The sequence below is a fragment of the Vulpes vulpes genome, chromosome X, assembly GCF_048418805.1.
Source record: "Vulpes vulpes isolate BD-2025 chromosome X, VulVul3, whole genome shotgun sequence".
In the NCBI taxonomy this organism is placed as follows: domain Eukaryota; kingdom Metazoa; phylum Chordata; class Mammalia; order Carnivora; family Canidae; genus Vulpes; species Vulpes vulpes.
Window position 1 is genome coordinate 121,358,504 of NC_132796.1, and position 24,771 is coordinate 121,383,274.

The 24,771-nt window shown below is 46.3% G+C and overlaps 1 pseudogene; it reads right to left on the reverse strand.

The window, feature by feature from the left end:
- The window catches only part of LOC112912300 (olfactory receptor 3A10-like), a 33,109-nt pseudogene that overhangs the window by 672 nt on the left and 7,666 nt on the right, over window positions 1-24,771 (reverse strand).

A 24,771-nucleotide genomic window follows, 5' to 3' on the forward strand; every position in this document is an offset into this window, starting at 1 on the left:
AAACCTGTAGAGTCGACTCAGTGTCACATGAGGATCTAACCGAGGTTCCAATTTACAAGAGGGAGTGGGGGTGAGGGAAGGTCCAGAGAGAAAGAAGACAGGTTCCAAGCTTAGGACAATGAGATTCAAAATAGAAGGAGTGAGGTTAGGCTCTGGAGGCCAGTGGTGAGGTGGAGGCCTGGGGAGCTGGAATGGTAACCCCACACCCAGAGAAGTGCACGACCTGGAAGCCGCGGTGTGCCCACCTCCCATAAGGGTGTCAGTCAATCCCTCAGAAACGCCTTTGTGTTTTTTTGTTTTTTGTTTTTTTTGTGTGTGTGTGGTTTTTTTTAAAGATTTATTTCTTTACTTTTTCATGAGAGACATAAATATAGACAGAGGCAGAGACACAGGAGGAGGGAGAAGCAGGCTCCATGCCGGGAGCCCAACATGGGACTTGATCCTGGGACTCCAGGATCATGCCCTGGGCCAAAGGCAGGTGCTAAACCGCTGAGCCACCCAGGGACCCCCCCAGAAACGCCTATTGAATGAGGAGCCTAGACCCTGTAATCATCCGCAACGTTCCCCTTATGTCCCCAGTGCCCACCCAGCAGAGCCCCAACCCGGATCAGTTATAAGACATTCGTCGTGTCCCTCCTTCTCCTGCTCTGGACCTCCTGGTGCCTCCCATGTCAAACGGGGTCAAAGCCACAGTCCTGGCCGAGGCCCAACGGGCCCTCTGTGATACAGTCTCTCCTCTCCTCTGTCATCAGGCAACAACTCCGGCAGCTCCGTGCCCCGAATCACATCTGCACTTGGGCCCCAGCAGGAGACACCCTGGCCTGTTGCCTGCCTCCACAGGAGACGGCTCTGCCCTCCCACCCGCGGCGAACTGACCCCATTTCTCTGGCTGTTCTCAGGGTGCCAGCCCTGCTAGGCAATCGTTTCACATGTGAACATACTAAATGCCACGGAATTTTCACCTTAAAATGGCTTATTGTATGTTAAGGGACTTATCATACAATACAACAGTCCACCACCCTCAAGAAAAAGAGAAGGCAAAATAAAGGTTTTTCCCGACATACAGAAGCTGAGATCCTTTGTTGTCAGCAGAAAGCCTGCAGTACGAGAAATGCTAAAGAACATTCTCCACGAGGAACGGTGATACCAGATGGGACCTTGGATCTACGTGCAGTAATGCACAGTTCCAGACACGGGACATATGTGGGTGAATATAAAATATTTTTCTCTCTTTAAAATGTCTTTCGACCATAGCAAACCATTTAAAGCAAAAGTATTCACCACATGATGTGGGCTTTGTAACCTCCAGAGGGAATGAAATGCACGACAGCAATAGCACAAAGCACAGGAGTGGGTAATTGGAGGTATACTGTTGTCATGTTCTCATCTTATATGGGAAAGGATTGGGAATTATTTTAACGCAGTCCATGATAAGGTCAAATACATGTTAGAAAACCTAGAACCGTAGATATAAGATCTATACATATATAGTGAAATTCTAGAAATTACTCATCTGAAAGAAGGCATGTAAAGATGGAGAGGGGAACACAGAACACATGGGACAAAGAGAAGGTAAATAGCAGGATGGCAGATTTAAACTCAGCCGTGTCACTACTTACATTTCTTGCGAATGTCTACATGGTGCAACTAAAAAGCAGAGATTGCCAGACTGGATAAAAAAGGCAAAGCAAAACTATCTGCTAAGCATAAGAAATCCACCTCAAATGTGAAGCACGATACAAGGAAAAAGATGGATAAAGTTATACAGCGACTCTCATCATAAGAAAGTTTGAGTGGCTGTACCTATAGGCAGAGTAGGCTTCGGGACAAGGGAGATGACGGGATGGAGGACGTTTGCTAATGATAAAGGGGCACTTTGTGAAGAAAACCTAAAACTCTAAATATGTGTGCACTACTAATAACAGGGCTCCAAAATACATGAAACAAAACTCACAGAAAAGAAAGGAGAAATAGATGAATCCACAATTGGAGAAACATTTTCACACTCCTTTTTCATAACTGATAGGACAATATTGCAGAAAATCAGACATAGGAGAGCAAATTCTAAATACACAGTGCGAAAAAAATAATGAAGATAAGAGCAGATGTGGATAAAATGTTACATGGGAAAACAATAGAGAAAATACATGAAACTGAAAGCTTTCTTAAAAAAAATATATATATACCAATGGGGACAGCCTGGGTGGCGCAGACGTTTAGCGCCACCTGCAGCCCAGGGCATGGTCCTGGAGTCCCAGGATCAAGTCCCATGTCTGGCTCCCTGAATGGAGCCTGGTTCTCCTCTGTGTCTCTGCCTCTCTCTCTCTCTCTCTCTGTCTCTCTCTGTCTCTCTCTCTGTCTGTCTCTCTCTGTTTCTCATGAAGAAATAAATAAAATATTTAAAAAGAAACAAGAAAACGTATTTTTTTAAAAAAAAGAATGTAACCAGGGATTATCAGGAATAATATTTGTGGATACGTTTCCCAACATAGAGGAAATGGACAAATTCTTTGAACAACAGAATTTACCTAAACTGACTCGAGAAGAAATAGAAAACCTGAATATCCCCAAGTCTATGAGAGAAATGGAACAGAAAACTCCAGGCCCACATGGCTTTACTGGCAGATCCAACCAAATACTTAACGGAGAAATATTACCAATCCTATCCAAATTCTTTCAGAAAGCAGAGGAGGGGAAACCCTTCCCAAATCATTTTATGAGGGCAGCATTACACAGCACTAACACCAGATGAAGACATTGCTAAGAAAAGAAAACCCTAGATCAAAGTCCTTCATGAAGTGACACAGAAAAAACTTGATTAAATATTAGCTAATTCAGTCCAACAATATATAAACAGGATCATACAATCGAGACCTTATCCCAAGAATGAAAGATTGGTTATCACCAGAAAAATAAAATCAGGGTCATTCATCATATTAAGAAAACAAAGGAGAGAGAACATGCCATCATTTCAATAGATGCAGAAGAAATGCATTAGACACAATCCAGCAACCACTCAGGAGAAACGCTCTCAGAGAACTAGGCCTGGAGGGAAACTTTCTTAATCTGATAAAGGGAATCTACAAACGTCCCACAGCTAACATGATACCTAATGGTGAAAGATGCACACACACACACACACACACACACACGCACGCACGCGCGCCTTCCCCCACCCAACCCCACTTCACCCCGAGCAAAGTTTGAGAAACAAGGTATGGATGTTCACCACTTCTATTCACACCCTCCTGGAAATCCTAGGCAGTGCACGAGGCAAGAAAGAGAAATAAAAGTGTTGCAGATTGAAGGAAAAGAGAAGTAGAATCATCTTGATTCACAGACGTGTATGTAAGAAACCCTAAGTAATGTACAAAAGGAAAGGGGTGAAAATAAAAAACAAATCACTATCGTTGACACTAGCATGCCCAAACCTGACATGCTTGGTGACACCTTTAATAACGTGTGCAAAAGGTTTACAGTGAGGCTCAAAGCTATTGGTAAGAGGCATCAAAGAAAACCTACATGAATGGAGAAGCAGATCATGCGCTCGGATCGGAAGCCGCAGCGTTCTTCACATGGAGAGAGAGACAGACGCGCACGCACACACCATGGATGACTACTCGGCCATCAAAAAAGGAAATCTTGCCCTTGCCATTTGCAACAACGTGGATGGACCTAGAGGGTATGATGCTAAGCAAAATAAGTCAGAGAAAGACAATTATCATATGATCTCACTCGTACGGGGAACTTAAGACACAACACAGAGGATCATAGGGGAGGGGAGGGAACCGATAAAACAAGATGAAATCTCCCCCTGCCTATGTCCCTGTGCCCTCTCTGTGTCTCTCATGAATACACACATAGAATCTTAAAAAAAAAAAACAGGTTTATTGGGCCCTGACATAGGACATCCCATCGATACTATCAACTACCTTGCTTGATGTCCTTACAACAGTAAATTCATAATCTAAACTTTAGATGTGTGTGTACTGCACATTGTTTCCCAGTACAAGTATGTTGGATGTGCATTTGCTGGGCCACACACCAATTCTCAAGAAATCTGAAAGTTAAGAAGCCAAATTTCACCGAGTATGCCTCTGACCAGCCGTACCTTGTTCTTCATTTTCGAGGAAAAACTTTCCACTTTTCAATATTGAGTATGATATTAGCTGTGGGGTTTGCTTTTCATATCGGGGAATGCTAATTCTATCCCCCATTTATTGAAGGTTTTTGCTATGAAAATATGTTGTCTTTTGTCGATTCCTTTTTCTGCATCTATGGATCATATGATTTTTATCTTTCACTCAAACAGGTGATGTTTCACACTTCTAGATGAGCGTGTGTGGAAACATCCTCGTTCTCTGCCTGGGGGTCCCCCCTGCACACACCTGAGATGACACCTGCCTGCCCAGTAGAAAGTCAGAAAGAACAGGACTGACAGAGACAGTTGCGGCCCAGGCTGGGGCTCTCTTTGGTGACACTGCTCAATGTCACAAGCCATTCTAGACACTGGTCACCCTCTTGCTTGAATGCCTTCCTCACAGACAAGACACGGTTGCCTTTATTTTCCCAACTTCCGGCAGACCTATCCACAGACCCACAGACGGGGACAAATTCATAAATGTGTCGTCACAGAGTTCTGCACAGCGCAGTGTCTCTCTGCCAACAGCGGTGGTTCTCCCCCAGACAATGCCTTGTTCCTCCTGTGTCCATCCCAGAGACTCACCTGTTGCACTGGGGCCTTGCCCATCCCCTCCTCGGGCCACTGTGTGCCTTGAGAGCAGCCCCACTGTGCTGTGAAATCAGGGCATCTTGCAGGGACAGGCGGAGAAGGCCCCACTTCATCTCTCCTCCCCACTTCAGGGAGACCAGTTCCCGTTTGTCTTTCCCTCAAGGTCCCACGTCTTGACTAGGGAAGAAGGCAGCAGCATAATGAGCTGGAAAACCACTTTGGGGACAGATGATGCAAGAGAGAGCCACACAGAGGAAGGCGCTCGGGAAATCCCAGGGAACCCCGGGGAATGAGGCCGCATATAATAGGTGAGTCCAGAGGGTGGAGTGGGACCCACTTAACCGGTTGTCCTAGCACTTTTCTTCCCAGATCGGAATCAATGCCAATTAGCCACAAAATCTTACTTAGTATTCTGATGTTAGACATTAATATATAAATGAAAAGACAAAACTAAGGAAATATTCTCACATGCTGATACTAGTTACTGTGAATAATGACACAGTTATTTCTCCCATTTCCTAAATTGTCTTCAGTTGCCTTATACTACAGTATCTGGATCCCAGGACCTCCTTTCCAACCTGAGAACAAAGACAAGAGTATTCGGAGGTGGAGAAGCTAAAATTAAACTCGGATGCAGAATGGAAGCTGTTTTATTTCCTATATCTAATAAACATTTAATCACCAAGCAGAACATGTGCACCCCAAGCCCATAAAGCAGCAACTACTACAGGAATGAGTACCCTAGCGAGGGGTGCCTAGGATGGGACACGAACTTGGGTTTGGCCCCCTCTTGCCCGCTGCGGCTTAGCAGAAAAGGGAGGCACTCGGTGCTGCGTGGTCCGAATCACCAGGGAGAGTTGGTCAAGGCAGGAGGTGACAGGAATTTGGAGCTGGGCAGGATCATCAGCAGTCCCTCTAACAGGGAGGACAAAATAAAATTCAAGTGAGAGGGGAGGAGGTGTGTATCTGCCCCTTCACACTGCAAAGGTCCTGGAGCATCACGCCCCTTCCTGAGACTTAAGCCTTCCCTGTTCCCCTGTCTCCATTACAGCTCCTCCTGCACTGCCATTGTTTCGTGTGTGTTCTTGCAGCTTTTTCCCCAGGATATAGTGACCTGCACCCGTGACTCTTGTTTACATCAAAAGGATCCTACTGATAAAGTAGGCAGGTTAGACCTGAGCTACAGGCAGGGGCGGTGACAGTAGGGGACATGTTACAAGCCTCAGTGCACAGCATCCTGATTGTAGCTTTGAAGGTCTTGGCCTCCGGGCTTCCAAGGGGGAAGAGGGGGGAGAAGGAGGAAGGGAGGAGGGAGGACTGCAGTAGGGGAAGGGGGAGAAAGGGGGAGGGGGAGGGCTGCTGACAGACCAGGAACCACACTTGCAGGCCCTGTGCTCTCCTCTTCCACCTCAGCCCCAGGGTCACGGATGCCTTCATTATCACAGAAGTACTCTGGGTTTCACCCCCACCGCAAGCTGTAGGAGCCCCTTAGATGATGGGACACAACCTGGGTCGGAGACCCCGCTGCCAGCCATGACCCGTGACCTCTGCAAACATACAAAGAAAGCCCCCCCCCCCCCCAGCCTGGGTGCAGTCGCCAGCTCCGGGCTGCCGCCTCTCCCTCCGTGAGACTACACTGCCCTTAATAAGCTCCTTTGTGCTGTCACCTTCCTTCTGGCTGGCTTTCTGTGAGCGCGGGTTCTCATGTCACTCTTTAGGGGGGATCCGAGAACCGAGACCCCCGTGCACACAATGCAAACTCCCCCACCCACAGCAGTACTGTGCCCCGAATTGGCTGCTTCTGATTCTTTACCTGCAGATTGCAGGTTCCCGCCATTTGTACAACACCTTGCTGGGCTCTTTGTCTTCTTCTGTCTTTATTTCTAGGGGTTATTTGCATTCTAAGGCGTTAGCTTTAGTCTACCATTTGGGTTACTGATGTTTTCCTGAGTTGTTGCTTGTTGTTTTCTCTTATTTATCATGTTTTCTTCCATAACGGAACTCAGCACATTTGTGTAATTAGACATTAGTGGTTTTTGTTATTTATTCGACTTTTCCTTCTGGATTTTGCATCCTGCTTTGTTTACTATTTGACTCATGAATGCTTTGATCACCTGAGTCCCAGTTGGATGCTTTTATGGTGTCTCTACCACAAATCACTTGACACTTCCTTGTATCCAGACACTGGTTCATTTTTGTTCACACGTGGCTTCTGGGTTTTGTATCCTGCATACATTTCTTCATCAGTGTTTTCTCCTTATATTTTAATGGTTTCATATTTCCTATTTAGTTGTATGCTTTCATTTTTTTCCTACTTCAGCTTTGATTCTTTTGGAAATTTATTTTTCGGTTAAAGGCAAGTTCAAGACCAACTTTCTCTTCTGACTTGAATAATCCCAATAAATTCACCATTGTTCTTTACATGCACTTTCTCTTTAAAAAGATTTATCTATTGGCTTGAGGGGGAGGGAGAAAGAGAGCATCGTCAAGCAGACCCACTGCTGAATGCCGAACCCCATTTGGGCTCAATCCCACATCCCTGAAACCATGACCTGAGCCGAAACCAAGAGTCGGATGCTTACTCCACTGAGCCACTCAGGGGCTCCTTATGGACGCTTTCAAGCTTGGTGTCACTCTGGCTCCTGACTCGTAGTTTTACATCTTTTTCTCCAGTCACATCTCTGGCTTGGCTCCTTAGAACACTGCTTGTGTCCTGGCTGAAAACCCTCCCTTCCCATGAGAACTTGGGTCCTGCGTTTGATTTTGGACATCAGTTTTGCTGCCCCCTATCTTGGCCTTTCTCCTCATATCTTTCACTTTATAGCAGAGGAATTTTCCCTGATCCCCCAACCGGGTAATATGCTCTCGTCACAGAAATCTGGATAAATATGCCATGGAGGAATTTACAGTCCCTACAAAATTAGGAGCTCACTTACCTGAAAATTCTATCACCACTAATACTAGGACTGTGTATATTTACCCATATCTGTGTGTATGCCATCATTTAGAACAAAATATTTGTAACAGTATTATTAATAAAGGCTTTTTATTAAAAAAAAAAAGAACTAAAAAAAAACCCAAATGCTGTTCCTAATGCAGCAGGCCTCTAATCTACCCAATGATGCCCCAACCTTTTCTCACTCATCCCCTTCTTGTCATCAAGTATGTCCCTGCAGGGATCCCTGGGTGGCGCAGCGGTTTGGCGCCTGCCTTTGGCCCAGGGCGCGATCCTGGAGACCGGGGATCGAATCCCACGTCGGGCTCCCAGGGCATGGAGCCTGCTTCTCCCTCTGCCTATGTCTCTGCCTCTCTCTCTCTCTCTGTGATGACTATCATAAATAAATAAAAATTTAAAAAAAAAAAAAAAAAAAAAAAAAAAGTATGTCCCTGCACCCTTGCCAAGGCAATCCAAGCTGAGCCGATCAAGTCTCTCTGTCTGTGTGTCTTCCTCCATCTCTGTCTCTCTCCCTTCTCCCATACCAATCCCAATTTTCTCTACTGTGTCCTTCAGGACATTTCCTCAGGGAGGCCATTCCAGAGCGATCAACATGAACTGGCCAGAGAAATAAGTGTGCAAGAATAAAGTGAATTGTGGGCTTAGACTTTGGTGAAGATGACATTTCAATTCAGTAGGGTTATATGGATTATTTGATACATGATGCTGAGACACCTGACTAACCTTGGGCAGAGGAAGAGAAAAAGTTAGACCAATGGCATTTTTCACACCAAATTGAACTCCTGGTGTAATAAAATTTTAAAGTACCAAAAGATGTTATGGATGACAAATTTTACACTTTTACACTGGGTAAGTCTTTCCATTGGACACAAACTACAGAAATCATAATGGAAAAAAAATCTCTCACCGAAATACATCTCAAAATTTTAAGGACCCTCTGTGTAGAAAAGACGTGAACAAGGATGCAGGGAAGCAATGAGGAAGGAAAGGGTTTTCAAATGATGACAAGATTTGGTATCTTTAATATGTAAAGAGCATTCACCAATCAATAAGTAAAACGAGCCTATTTGATTTTAAAAACACAGATAAATGATATGAATGGACGGTTCTCAGAAGAGGAGATACCCCTGGCTCAACGTCATAGGACTGGTTGTCAAGCCACGTTAAAGATCTAAAGAAAGTGAAACGATATTGAGGTGTGATTTTAGTGAGCCTATGGACAAAGATTTAAAAGACTGAAAATGTCTTGTTTGGGGTAGGTTATGGGCTGGGCTGTATCTCCCTGCCTCCACAAAGTCCTTTGTTGAATCCTAACCCCTAATGGGCCTGCATCTGGATGGTGATAGGGACTTTAAAGAGGTCATTAGGGTTAATTGTAGTCCTAATTGTGGGCCCCTTCTCTGAAAGGACTCATGTCTCCCTTGAAGTGAAGGAGGCCAAGTTCTCAGGTCATGGCAGGGGGTTAAATAATGAATCAGACCATGGTTCCTCAGTCAAATAATAGGTGAGATATTCCTACTGCCTGTGGGGAAAGAGAGAAAGAAAGGAAAGAGAGAAAGAAGAAAGAAGGAAAGAAAGAAAGAAAGAAAGAAAGAAAGAAAGAAAGAAAGAAAGAAAGAAAGAAAGAAACCCAAGAAACCCGGCAGTTCCGATGGCCTAGAGGTTTAGCGCCACCTTCAGCCCAAGGCGTGATCCTGGAGACCCGGGATCAAGTCCCACATCGGGCTCCCTGCATGGAGCCTGCTTCTCCCTCTGCCTGAGTGTCTGCCTCTCTCTGTGTGTGTCTCTAATGAATGAATAAATAAAATCTTTAAAGAAGCAAGAAAGCAAAGAATGAGAACTTCCACGTTTGTGGCCGTCGCCACAGGGGGATTTCCTGGGTCTGTGCTGCCGAAAAGTGTGGCGCCCTTTCTGTCTTCAGGCAGGGCAGGGCCCAGCCTCTGGTGCTCTGGAATTCGCCTTTCTGGCCCCAGCCTCCCCTCCGTCTACACCAGCCCGCCCTCCGCAGTCCCGCCCCCCCCCATGGTCTTCGCTGCCCTCAAACAAGGTCAGTAAGTGCCACATTCCAGCCCCAGTGTTTCGGGGTCCTTGAAGCTTCCCATGCAAACCCGTCTACTACCTTGGCAGGAGTCACACCTGCTGGCACAAGGAGGCGGGGAAACTAGAATTCCGGTGGGGGGGGCTGCTTTCTGGGGGGCAAACGGGGTCCCTAGATCCACAGCCTTGAAAACGACCCAGAAAAGTACATTCTGGACTCAGCGACTGCACCTGGTGGATCCCAGCTTGGTTCGGGCAACTGGCCCCGAATTCCCCAGAATCCTGCCTTCGGTGGAGAACAGCCTAAGCGCCCAGCAGTCACAGCCGAGTCCTTCTTTTGTGCATCCCATGTCCCACCGCTGAAGGGTCTTCAGGAAGAGGACGACCTCGGGTGTTCAACGAAAAGAATTCAGAAAGCATGGAGCGGCGAGCTTCCGGGTGGGACCTCAGCCTTGGCGGCCGGCGCCTCCACCAGAAGGGGACCCTGAAGCCCGACCCTGTGCCCCAGGCTGGGGAGTGGGGGCCCAGCGACAGGACACCGTGCGGCTCCTCCCGTCGGGGCCCGTCTGCACCCGCCCGGCGCGGCTCCTGGGGTGTGTGCGCCCCGGGCCTCCGCCCGCACGGGCAGGGCAGAGAGAACGTGGAGACGCAGTAGCCGAACATAAAGTCCGAGGCGACTAAGTTTTATTTTGTGTGGTGACAGACCCTGGGAACCGCCCTCGTCCTCGGGGGCCTGGGTGGCTCAGTCAGTGACGCACGACTCCCGCTTTTGTCTCAGGGCATGACCTCAGAGCTGTGAGGTCGAGCCCGTGGGGGGCTCCACGTGGCGCAAAGGGGCCTGCTTGAGAGTCTCTCCCCCTCTGCCCCTCCCCGCATGGCTCCCGAGGAAACAAACAGCAAGCAGCCCCTGCCCTCCAACCCCGGGGAACCAACGGGGCCCACAGGGCCCAGTGCCCAGGAGGGGCCCTCAGGGCCACAATCCAGGGGCCACTGGCATAGGACTCAGTCCCTGGGGAAGGACGCACCGCCCAGGAGGGGCACTAGGTCGGTGGGAGCCCCCTCTCCCGGCCTCGGCTTATGGACAAAGTGGGGCCCGACGGGCTGCCTGGTGCGCACCAGCAGGGAAAGCTGCTCACGACAGAGGCCATGCCCATGTGCAGGTGGCCAGGGTCCTCGGCCCCCAGTCGGCCTCACGCGAGGGACCGAGCAAGCAGATCAGATGAAATGGGGTCCTCCTGGCCCTATGTGTGTCTGCCCCCTCACGTGGGGCCCGCCCTGTGTGCCACGTGTACTTCCTGGCACTGACCCTGTGGGAGTCTCCAATCCCCCAGCACAACAGCGACCGCCCCCAGCCCCCTTGCACCCCCACCCGCACCCCGGCACCTCTGGGAACCAACACAGTGACGATGTTCCCGGATACCAGGAACTCCTTTCCCAGGGGCCCTTGCTGGGGCTGAACTCGTGGAGCCAGCGCCTGGGAGGCACCTGTGCCTCGAGGGGAGACAGGAAAGGCACCGTGAGGAAGCTGATGGACATTCGGTCAGGCCCCCCTACTACAATCTCGTCTGCGCCTCAGGCCTCCTGATGGCTCCAGGGCCTGCTCCCCTCTGGCCACTTTCAGCCCTCAGTGCCCCAGGCCTGCTCCCCTGGTGCCGGGTATCAGAACCTGTCTCCCACTGTCTCTGCCGCCCACCACTGGCCCCCTGCCCCCGGTCGGCCCCTCCAGGCCCCTGAACCCCTTTGCCCCTCCTTCCTCTGCACCCCAAGGCTGGCCCCCTAACCTCTTTGTCCCAGGGCCTCCCCAGGTCCCATCCCCTGGCCCCCAGCCACCCCTCAGACAGGACACAGCTGGAGCGGCTGGCTTCTTGGCTCCCTGGCTGGGTACCCGGTCTCGGTGCAGAGTGCATTGGGCTCGGTGCATTGGGCATCACCTGGCGGGAGCCCCTGGCCCCGCCACATCAGGTGTCCCAGGTCCCAGCAGGGCGTCTCCGCCCGGGCCAGCAGCCTGTGCTGCCTGCGTCACCTGCGGCGCTGCGATGACTACAGCACTCGCCTCTCCCTCACCACCTCCATGGGGCCACCTGTGCCCTCAGGGCCACCTGGGCCTCCGACACCCCCTGCACCCCCGGAGCCACCTGTTCCTCCAGGGCCACCTGCACCCCCGGTGCCTCCTGTTCCCTCCGGGCCACTTGTGCCTCTGTGAACACCTGTACCCCCAGGGTCATGTGGGCCACCCTGACCCCTACACTGCTGGCCATGCCACCAGGGCCTCAGTCTGTGTCCTGCATGGCTCCAAGGGTTTCCTTTACCTCCCCAGCCCTACAGCCCTTACCTCCCCCCTGAGCATCCCGGCTAGAGGCCCCTGGCACGTGACTCCCTCCCGGCCCAGCCCGCGCCTGAGCCACCGCCCCATGTGTCCCCAGCCCGCTGATCACCTGATCAGGGTCCTCGAGCATCAAGAGGCAGTCAGGCATGTTTCCCGACAGGCCCTGCCTGTCCCCTGCCATGGGCTCTACATATGGCCAGAGTCTGTGTGCGCTGGGGCCCGGCCTGTCTTCGGAGAGCCCCCAGCACAGCCCCAAGAGGAGCGGGAATGGGTGGAACTGGCTCCTTCACGTCTCAGTCCCAGGCATTGTCACTCCATCGTGCCCACCAGCCTGGGAGGGTTGTCACTTGCGGGGACGTTTTGGTTGCTCTGGCTGCTGTGCGTGCCGCAGGGCCAGGTCCCAGCCCTACGGCCTTGGGCCCTGGCCACTCGGGCTTCAGGCTCACACCCTGTAGCACCTCTGGGCTCCAAGCATGGGTAGGACCCAGGCCGACCGGAGGGAGGGAGGCTGGAGGGTGAGAGGCTGGACAGGGCACACCGCCCCCGGGACCACCCCCAGCCTCTCTGCCCGCTGCCCACACACCCTCACGGACCCTCCCTCCCCGAGGAACAAAGTCTTATGGCTCTCTGGGGGCCTGGAGGTGCTGGGGGCCCTCAACTGGGAGGTGACCCTGTGTCTGCTGGCCTGCTGGGTGCTGGTCTACTTCTGTGTCTGGAAGGGGGTCAAGTCGATGGGAAAGGTACAGCCGGAGGCTGGCAGGGCTGGGGGTGATGGCCGCGGTGGGGGTGTGCGGGGAGGAAGGGCACCCCTGCCAGGGACCACTGCAGCAACGGGAGGGGGTCCGGGGCCTGAGCAGGGCGCGGGTCCTTGAACCGAGGCCGTCGGATCCCCACCTATGGCTGTATCACCCGGACCCCTACCCGCTCAAGCCCAGGATCCTTTCCTCCCTGCAGGGAGAGGCCCAGGCGGCAGCTGCCCCATGCCAGTGTGGGGCCACCCCAGCTCCCCAACTTGCTGTCCGGGCCTCGCTGGCTGGCTGCGTTGCTGGCCTGCGGGGACCCAGGCTACGCCTCTCTCTCCCCTGCTTATCTCCCTTCAGAACCCAGGAGGATGTCTAGATACATGTTTTCCCCAGAAATTTCCTATCAGGTTGTAGTGACATAGGTAAGAGCAATTGTACAGGAGAAGAAGGTCACCAGAGGGAGGTTACAGTGGGTGGTGTGGAGCCAAGCCACAGACTCCACCACTGACCTTCCCTGTGCTGCTTGGCGTCCAAAAGTACTTTTCTCACATACTCTCATACTCATCTCATAAGATGGCCTAAGGGCTAACATTTAGTACGTTCCACTCTTTCTAGTGCTTTACATACATTAATCCCTCATGTAAGTGTTCGGGCAATAATAGCAACAACGGTCTCCTGCCCACCATAATGCGACTGTCCCTTAAACAAATAAAAGGACACTCACTCCCTCCACAGCAGCAGACTCCAAACCCATCCATCTCAGGGTGATGTTTGTTGCATCTCTAGTCTGTTTGTAAAATCATGTGGATGTCCTGGAAGCTATGGGCTACATTATAAAGGTCACTTCCACCGACTTAACTGGAATAAAATAGTAGGGGGAATGTGGCATAGGAGAAAATTGGCTAATACAAATTAAAACATGTGTAAAATGACAAAGAAATAAAATAGGCATGAGTATCTCTACGTTAGACATAGGCCCCAGTTGGCCTTTTTCATTTCTTTCATCTGCATCCATTCCCTCTCTGTTCCCTTTGCCCTCAGCCGACTTCCCAGCTGATGAGGATGAGGTGACCCCTGCCCCCATCATTAAGGGTGCTGAGCCTTTCTGGCTCTGTCCATAAGGACTTGCTGTCGTCTTCCATTAAATCTGACCTTCCTGCATGGCATTACTAGGAGGGTGGCCCTCAAATTGTCTGGGTCTCTGGCACACTTCTCCCCAACCCCAATATAGAGCAGCCATTCTCTGCCCTCTGGATCATCAGGACACCTCTCCCTGACCAGCACAATAACTTCCTCTAGCTTATTGGTTCCAGAGCACAGGTAGCCCCACATGGCCAGGGAATGGCCACAAACCCAGTTCAGCAGAGCCTTTGTGTGGACATTGCGATGCTGAATGAGACTTTCGTATGTCCACGGATGGTACTGCTGGCCAAACCCTGCCAGGACGGAGGGCAGGTACAGATATCGAAAAAGCCTGCATTTCAGAGACGAAGACTTGCTGCCCTCTGCATGAGGGAAGGGGTCCAATATAGTCAACGTTCCAGAAATTGAATCAAGGTGGATCAGCAGCCTACGGGATGTTTTCCACTTACTCAGGTCATCTTTAATGTCTTTCATCAATGTTTTGTAGTTTTGATGTATATTCCTCTTGGTTAAATTTATAAGTATTTTATTTTTTTTGAGACTATTGTAAGTGGAATTGCTGTCTTAATTTCATGTTCAAATTACTCATTGCTAGTGTACAGGAAAACAACTGATTTTCACATGTTGATCTTGTAACCTAAAACTTTACATAATTCATTTATTGGCTCTAGCAGTTTTTTGTGGATTCCTTGGGGGATTTCTATATAAGATCGTGTCCTCAGCAAATACAGATAGTTATGCTTTTTCCTGTTCAATGTGGGTGTCTTTTATCTCCTCTTCTTGCTGCACTGTGCCAGTTGGACCTTCTAGTACAATGTTGAAAATCAGGGTTGAAGACCAAGTGGGATTTACCCCTGGGATGCAAGGGTGGTTCAACATTCATAAATTAATCAGCGTGATGGATCACATTAATGAAAGACAAGAGCCATATGATCCTCTCAACTGATGCAGAGAAAGCATTTGACAAAATACAGCATCCTTTCCTAATAAAAACCATTCACAGTGTAGGGAGAGAGGGAACACACCTCATATTATAAAAGCCATCTATGAAAAGCCCACAATGAATATAATTCTCAACAGGGAAACACTGGGAGCCTTTCCCCTCAGATCAGGAACTCGACAGGGATGCCCACTCTCACCACTGTTGTTCAACATAGTAGTAGAAGTCCTAGCCTCAGCAATCAGACAACAAAAAGAAATAAAAGGCATTCAAATTGGCAAAGAAGAAGTCAAGCTCTCCCTCTTCGTAGATGACAGGATACTGGACATAGAAAACCCAAAAGACTCCACACCGAGATTGCTAGAACTCATACAGCAATTCAGCAATGTGGCAGGATACAAAATCAATGCCCAGAAATAAGTGGCATTTCTATACACTAACAGTGAGACTGAAGAAAGAGAAATTAAGGAATTGATCCCATTTACAATTGCACCAAAAGCCATAAGATACCAAGGAATAAACCTCACCAAAGAGGTAAAGGATCTGTATTCTAATAACTACAGAACACATCTGAAGGAAATGGAGGAAGACACAAAGAGATGGGAAAACATTCCAGCTCATGGATTGGAAGAATAAATATTGAAAATGTCTAAAGTACCCAAAGCAACTTACACATTCGATGCAACCCCTATCAAAATACCATGCATTTTCTTCACAGAGTTGGAAGAAATAATCCTAAGATCTATATGGAACCCGAAGAGACCCCGAATAGCCAAGGGAATGTTGAAAAAGGAAACCAAAGCTGGGGGTATCACAATGCCTGACTTCAAGCTGTATGACAAAGCTGTGATCATGAAGACAGTGTGGTGCTGGCACAAAAACAGACACACATAGATCCATGGAACAGAGTAGAGAATGCAGAAATGGACTCTCACCTCTATGATCAACTCGTCTTTCACAAAGCAGGAAAGAATATCCACCAGAAAAAAGCCAGTCTCTTCACTAAATGGTGTTGAGAAAATTGGACACCCACATGCAGAAGAATGAAACTGGAAAGTTCTCTTACACATTACACAAAGACAAACTCAAAGTGGATGAAAGACCTATGTGTGAGACTGGAGTCCACCAAAATGCTAGAGGAGAACACAGGTAGCAACCTCTTTGACCTCGGCCACAGCAACTTCTTGCCAGACACATCTATAAAGGCAAGGGAAACAAAAGCAAAAATGAACTATTGGGACTTAATCAGGACAAAAAGGTTCTGCACAGCAAAATAAACAGTCAACAAAACCAAAAGACAGCCTACAGAATGGGAGAAGATATTTGTAAATGATCTATCAGATAAAGGGCTGGTGTCCAAGATCTGGAAAAAACTTACCAAACTCAACACCCAAAAAACAAACAATTCAGTCAATAAATGGGCGAAGACATGAACGGGGGATCCCTGGGTGGTGCAGAGGTTTAGCGCCTGCCTTTGGCCCAGGGCGCGATCCTGGAGACCTGGGATCGAATCCCACGCGGGCTCCCGGTGCATGGAGCCTGCTTCTTCCCCTGCCTATGTCTCTGCCTCTCTCTCTCTCTCTCTCTCTCTCTCTCTCTCTCTGTGTTACTATCATAAATAAATAAATAAATTTTAAAAAAAGAAGACATGAACAGAAATTTCCCCACATAAGAGCTACACATGGCCAACGAGCAAATGAATAAATGCTCCACATCCCTTGCTATCAGGGAAACACAGATCAAAGCCTCAATGATATATCACTTTACACCAGTGAGAATGGCTAAAAGTAAGACAGGAAACAACAAATGTGGATAGGATGTGGAGAAAGGGGAACCGTCTTGTACTGTTGGTGGGAATGTGAAGTGGTGCAGCCCCTCTGGAAAACTGTGTGGAGGTTCCTCAGAGTTAAAAATAGATCTGCCCTACACCCAACAATAGCACTGTTGGGGATTTACCCCAAAGATACAGATGCAGTGAAACGCCGGGACACCTGCAACCCGATATTTATAGCAGCAATGTCCATAATAGCCAAACTGTGGAAGGAGCCTCGGTGTCCATTGAAAGATGAATGGAGGGATCCCTGGGTGGCGCAGCGGTTTAGCGCCGGCCTTTGGCCCAGGGCGCGATCCTGGAGACCCGGGATCGAATCCCACGTCAGGCTCCCGGTGCATGGAGCCTGCTTCTCCCTCTGTCTGTGTCTCTGCCTCTCTCTCTCTCTCTCTGTGACTATCATAAATAAATAAATAAAAATTAAAAAAAAGAAAGATGAATGGATAGGGAAGATGTGGTCTATGTATACAATGGAATATTACTCAGCCATTAGAAACGACAAAATACCCACCATTTGCTTCGACTGGATGGAACTGGAGGGTATTATGTTGAGTGAAATAAGTCAATCCGAGAAGGACAAATATTATATGTTCTCATTCATTTGGGGAATATAAAAAATATTGAAGGGGAATAAAGGGGAAAGGAGAGAAAATGAGTGGGAAATATCAGGGAGGGAGACAGAACATGAGAGACTCCTTACTATGGGAAACGAACAAGGGGTGGTGGAAGGGGAGATGGGTGGGTGGTGGAGGAAGACATTCTTGCATGTATTTGCTTCTTAGTCTCCTGAACCATGGGTGTATTTTAAAGACCTTTGGGACTAGAGTTAAGAAGGAAAAAGGATGATTAAGGAAAATAAGCACATCCAGATGGAGATCTGGAGGACACTTTGGTCAAAGAATTTCTTTCTTTTTAGAGCATACTGTGTTCACGTTGCAGATATTTCCACATTGTGACATTTTGGAGTTTCTGAGGCACTGCCCGGGCTGTAGGGGGTGGTACAGGGGAATGTGTAACTCTTTATGTTGTGAATTTATTTATTTTCAAGTTGAAAAAAATTTAAGACATTCTCAGATAAAGAGTAAGAGAATTTGTTCCTCCTGGATTTCATAAGAAATACTAAGGGAAACCTTTCAGGATAAAACAAAATAAATCCACATGAAGAAATAAAGAATGAAGTAAATCATAATACAAAAAGGGCTTTCAATACTCCACTTAGAAACTTTTTTAGAGAGAGAGAGCATGGGGGACAGGGGCACAGGCAAAGGGAGAGAGAGAAGTGTAAGCAGGCTCCCTGCCCAGCATGGAGCCTGACTCAGGTCCAATCTCACCACCCTGAGACCATGACCTGAGCCAAAATCAGGGGTTGGATGCTCGACCAACTGAGATACCCAGGCACCCTTCAATACTCCACTTTAAACAATGGATAATCATCTAGATACAAAATCAATAAGGAAACATTGGACTTGAACCACACTTCAGACCAATGGACCTAGCAGACATATACAGAACATTCTATCCAACAGCAGCAAAATATACATTATTCTCAAGCACACGTGGAACATGCTCTAGAATCGATCATGTTGGATACAAAACAAGTCTTAACAGATTTAAGAAGGTTGAAATTATATTAATATCTTTTCCAACCACAGTGGTATGAACCTACGAGCCAATAAAAGGAAGAAAATTGGAAAATTCATGTATTCCCATTGGAAATTAATCAACACACTCCTGAACCATCAATGGTTCAAAGAAGAAAACAAAAAATCTCTTGAGGGGCACCTGCCCGGCTCAGTCAGTACACCATGCAACCTCTTGATCTTGGGACTGTAAATCAAGCCCCACGTTGGAAGTAGAGATTACTTATGAATAATTTTTTTAATACCTTGAGGGGCACCTGGGTGGTAAATTCAGTTAAGCATCTGACTCTTGGTTTTGGCATAGGTCATGATCTCATGGTTGTGGGATAAAAGCCCCATGGCAGACTCCATGCTCAGCACAGAGTCTGCTTGAGACTCTCTCTTCTTCTCCATCTACCCCTCCCACTCATGATCTCTGTCTCTAACTCAAATCTTTAAAAAAATATCTTGAGACACGCAAAAGTGCAAACACGGTGTAAAAAACTTATTGGATGCAACAAAAGTATTTCTTAGAAGGAAGCTTTAAGCAAGAAATACCTACATTAAGAAAAAGGAAAGATCTCAAATAACCTAATTCTATACCTCAAGGAAAAGAACTAAGTCCAAAGTTAGCAGAAGGAAGGAAATAATAAAGGTTAGAACAGAAATAAATGAAACAAAGCCTAGAAAAAAAAACACAGAAAAGATCAACAAAACTAAGAGCTACTTTTAAAGATAAACAAAACTGACAAACATTTAGCTAAGACTCAAAAAGGCTCTAATAAATAAAATCGGAAATGAAACAGGAGACATTACAAGTGATATCACAGAAATACAAAGGACCATTAAGAGACGACTATGAACAATTATATGCCAACAAATTGGGTAACCTAGAAGAAAGGGATAAATTCCTAGAAACACACAACCTACCAAGATTGAATCAGAAAGAAAACAAAAGTCTGAGCAGATCAATAATGAGTAAGGAGACTGAATCTGTAATCAAAAACCTCCCAACACAGAAAAGCTCTAAATCAGATAGTTTCACTGGTGAATTTTACCAAATATTTGAAGAATTCATGTCAATCCTACTCAAACTCTTTCAAAAAATGAATAGGAAGGAGTGATCCCATACTGTTTTTAGGAGGCGAGCTTTCTCCAGATACCAAAGCCAGGTAAGAACACTACAAAAACAAAAGAAAAAGAAAATTACAGGACTGTATCTCTAATGAACATAGATGCAAAAATCCTCAACAAAATACTAGCAAACTGAATTCAACAGCACATTAAAAGGATCTTACACCATGATCAAGTGATATTTATCCCTAGATGCAGGGATATCCACATCTGCAAGTCAATCAATGTGATACACCACACCCACAGAACGAAGGATTAAAATCATATCATAATCTCAATAGATGCAAAAATAGCATTGATACGGGCACCACGGTGGCTCCATGGTTGAGCATCTGCCTTTGGCTCAGGTTGTGATCCCAGGCTTGTGGGATCGAGTCTCATATGGAGCTCTCCGCAGGAAGCCTGCTTTTCCCTCTGCCTATGTTTCTGCGTCTCTCTATGTGTCCCTCATGAACAAATAAATAAAATATTTTTTTTAAATCTAAAAAAGGGATCCCTGGTGGCGCAGCTGATTGGCGCTTGCCTTTGGCCCAGTGTGCGATCCTGGAGACTCGGAATCGAATCCCACGTCGGGCTCCTGGTGCATGGAGCTTGCTTCTCCCTCTGCCTATGTCTCTGCCTCTCTCTCTCTCTCACTGTGTGCCTATCATAAATAAATAAAATAAAATAATTTAAAAAAAATAAGAATCTAAAAAAAAGCATTTGGCAAAATTCAACATCCTTTCATGATTAAAAAAACTCAACATATTATGTTATACAAGGAATGTACTTCAACATAATAAAGGTGATCTATGACAAGCCCACAGCTAGCATCATGCTCAGTGGTGAAAGGTTGAAAGCTTTTCCTCTTAAGATCAGAAACAAAACAAAACAAAAAGACAAAGATGCCCACTCTTAACATTTTTTAAAGACTTTCCTTATTTATTTGAGAGAGAGAGAGTGAGCATGCACAAACAAGGGGAAAGGCAGAGGGAGAGGAAAAGGGAGAAGCAGACTCCCCACTGAGTGTGAAGCCCTATGTGGGGCTCAATCCCAGGATCCTGAGATCATGACCTGGGCCAAAGTCAGATGCTTAACCGAGCCACCAAGGCACTCTCCAACTCTTCCATTTCTATTCAACATATTACTGAAAGTCCACAGCAAGTAAGCAAGAAAAAGAAATAAAAGGCATCCAAATCATATAGAAAGCAGTAAAATTGTCCCTAAAGTCCACCCTAATTATCCCGAAAACTGTTAGAACTAATAAATGCATTCAGTGATGTTGCAGGATTCAAAACCAACACTACAAACTCTGTTGTGTTTCTATACGCTAACAGCATACTATCCAAAACATACATTAAATAAATAATCCCACTTACAATCACATCAAAATAATAAAATACTTAGGATTAAATTTAACTAAGAAGGTGAAAGATCTGTACAGTGAAAAGTATAAAACATTAATGAAAGAAATTGAACACAACACAAATAAATGGAAAGATAACCCACGTTCATGGATTGGAAGAATTAATACTGCTAAAATGTCCGGACTACCCAAAGCAATGTACAGATTTAAAGCGATCTCTATCAAAACTCCAATGGTATTTTTCACGGAATTAGAAAAAAACACTCCTAAAATTTACATGGAACTACAAAAAAGACCCCAGATGGCTAAAGCGATCTTGATCCAGAAGAACAAAACTAGAGGCATCACACTCTCTGATTTCAAATAACATTACAAAACTATAGCAATCGGGAGTCCCTGAGCGAGTGGAGAGTCTCAGAGGCAGAAGCAGAAGCAACAAAGTTCCCGGAGCTTCTCCAAGGCTGCCCTCTGGGTTCCCTGTTCGGTCACCCCTTCCCTGCCTGGCAAAGACAATGGCTTTGGTAGCTGATTTCTGACAGTCATGCTGTTGCCATAGTAGCCTTTTCACACGTGACGGTGTCAGCTTCTGGTTCCCCCGTCCCCCGAAGGCTGTTGAACCACAGCACCAGGAGGCTTGTCCCAAGTTCTGTGGTAGGTGCCCTTCCTGGTGACCATGCGATCGAAGCCAGTTGTTCTTTGTGGTTGCTTCTCTGGCCTTGAGTGACTGTCCACAATTCATTTTTTTCTGTTAGGAGTGATACCTTTTCTGCATCCATGCACCATAGAATCTCTCCTTTGCAGACATCCTGGGATGAAAGGATTTGGCTTCTACTATTTTTATCAGAGTGTATTTTTTTATATTTGTTTTCTCCCTTCCTAGGCTATGAAGTAATACAGATAGTTATTGCTTTTATCCCTCTCAAGTCCCTTTCTAATAAGAGCTGAGAGTGAGGGGAGGGTGTCAAATCGCTTCCTGTAGCAGGAACTGAGTCCCGCAAAGGGTCTACTTACGTAGTTGGGATGCCTCTCATGAGTTGACACTGCCTTTTTCTTTTATTGTGAAAAAAAATCCTCAAAGTCTTTGGGAGTCTTCAAAAAATGGGAATTACCAGCATAAATGTTAAAGGATCATGTCTTGTGTATAGAAGCAATAAGAACATATGAAATTCCTGCACTAAAAGAATAGCTTATTATTCAAGACAAAAAAGTGTCTTTTGAAATGCTGCTAAATATTGATGCTGGCAGTGTTTTTCTCCTGTGCGTGCCCCTATGATATTATATAAATAGTTGGTAAAGGGAAGGGAGCCAGTGGGTTGAGGAAAATGTTGCACTAGCTGTGCCCACACTATGACAGCTTGATTGATGATTATGGGAAAACAAATTCTTAAAACTTTTTTTCTGGGCAGCCCAGGTGGCTCAGCGGTCTGGCGCCTGCCTCTGGCCCAGGGCGTGATCCTGGAGGATCCAGGTTCGAGTCCCACAATCAGGCTCCCTGCGTGGAGCCTACTTCTCCCTCTGCCTATGTCTCTGCCTCTCTCTCTCTCTGTGTGTGTGTGCCTCCTGAATAAATAAATAAAAATCTTTAAAAAACTTTTTTCTATTCTGAAGATGCTTTCTATGTGGTGGGCATTAAGTCTAGAAATATAGATAATACGATCTTGTCATTCTTTGTAATGTAATATCAATAAACCATTTATTAAAGAAAAAAGCTATATTAGTAAAATAGTATGTAGTTTTGACGTAAAAATCAACACATAGATCAATGGAACAGAATAGAGAGTCCAGAAATAAACGCCCATCTCTATGGCCAATCTTTGACAAGGGTGCCAAGAACACACACTGGAGAACGAATGGTCTCTTCAATCAATGATGTTGGGAACTGGAGATCTACAGTCAAAAGAATGCATTTGACCCCTGTTGGATCCACCATACTCAAAAATCAACTCAAAATGGATTAAAGACTTAATCATAAAACTATGAGAAGGAAACATAGGGGGAATGCTCCGTGACATTGGTCTTGGCAACAGTTTTTTGAATGTGGCACAGGGAACAAAAGCAGAAATAGACAAGCAGGATTAGATCAATCTAAAACAAACCCTGCACAGCAAAGGAAAGAATCGCCAAAATGAAAAGGCAACCTACAGAATGGGAGAAAACATTTGCAAAGCATACATCTGATAAAGGGTTAATATCCAAAATATGTAAGGAATTCATACAACTCAATAACTAACAAATAAATAAACCAATTTTAAAATTGGCAAAGGACCTGAATAGACCTTTCTCCAAGGAAGACATACATGGCAAATAGGTACATGAAAACGTGCTCAGTATCATTAATCATTAGGGAAATGCAAATAAAAATCATAATGAGATATCAACTCACACCTTTGAGGTTGGCTATTATTTGGTAAGAATGTAAATTGGTACAGCCAAGATGGGGAAAAATATGAGATTCCTCAAAATACTAAACGTAGAACCACTATATGATCTAGGATCCCACTTCTGGTTATTTATCCAAAAGAAATGAAATCAGGATCCCAAAGAGATATGTGCCCTCCCCGGTTCACTGCAGCATTATTCACAACAGCCAAGACACAGAAAGAACCTAAATGTCCATCAACAGATGAATGGATGAAGAAAATATGGTATAGGGGCACCTGGGTGGCTCAGTCGGTTGAGGTCTGCCTTCGGCTCAGGTCGTGGTCCTGAGGGCCTGAGATCGGGCCCCGCATTGGGCCTCCTACTCGGTGAGGAGTATGCTCCTCTTTCTGCCCTTTATCCCCCTGCTTGTTCTTTCTCTCTTTCTCTCTCAAATGAATAAATAAGATCTTTAAAAAAAATAAAGAAAAGAATGTACAGTATATGCATACAGTAGAATATTACTGGGCCTAAAAAAGATGGAAATTTTGCCATGTGCAACAGCCCGGGTGGACCTGGAGGACATTATGCTAAGTAAAATAAGCCACATACAGAAAGACAATTGCTATCTGATCTCATATGTTGATCTGAAATAGTCCCACTCATAGAAGCAGAGAGTAGAACAGTGGTTGCCAGGGCCTGGTGGGAAGGGGAAATGGGGGGATGATGGTTAAAGGATACAGAGTTTGAGTTATGTAAGATATTAGGGACGCCTGGGTGGCTCAGTGGTTGAGATCCAGGGTCCTGGGATTGAGTCCCTCATCCGGCTCCCTGTAGGGAGCCTGCTTCTCCCTCTGCCTGTGTCTCTGCCACTCTGTGCCTCTCATGAACAAATAAATAAAATATTTTTTAAAAATCCTGGAGAGTATAGCTAACAGTACTGTATTATACACCTAAAATTTGCTCAGAGGGTAAATCTTATGTTAAGTTGTCAACACACACAATGATGATGATGATGATGATGATGATGACGATGATGATGATGGCAGGAGGAAACTTTACGGCGCAGATTATGGTGGTGGTTTCACAAGTATACTTGTCCTCAAACTCAATGGGTTGCAACATTAAAGATGTACAGTTTTATACAATTATACTTCAATCAGTGTTTTTTCTTAAGGCAATAGAAGAAAGGGGAGAAAAAGACAACATGAAGAATTATTACACAATAGTAGATGATTAAAACAGTATCAAAACTAACAAAAAGAGTAACATAAAATTCAGGATGGGGGATCCCTGGGTGACTCAGCCATTTAGTGCCTGCCATTGGCTCAGGGCATGATCCTGGAATCCTGGGATCAAGTCCTGCATCGGGCTCCCTGCATGGAGTCTGCTTCTCCCTCTGCCTGTCTCTCCTCTCTCTCTCTCTCTTTCTCTCTCTCTCTCTCTCTCTCTCTCATGAATAAATAAATAAATAAATAAATAAATAAATAAATAAATAAATAAAAATAAAATCTTTTTTTGAAAGTCAGGCTGGTGGTTACCTCTAGGAAGGAAGTGGAGTCATGATTGGGACAAGGTACAAGGAGCTTTCTGGAGTTCCGACAATG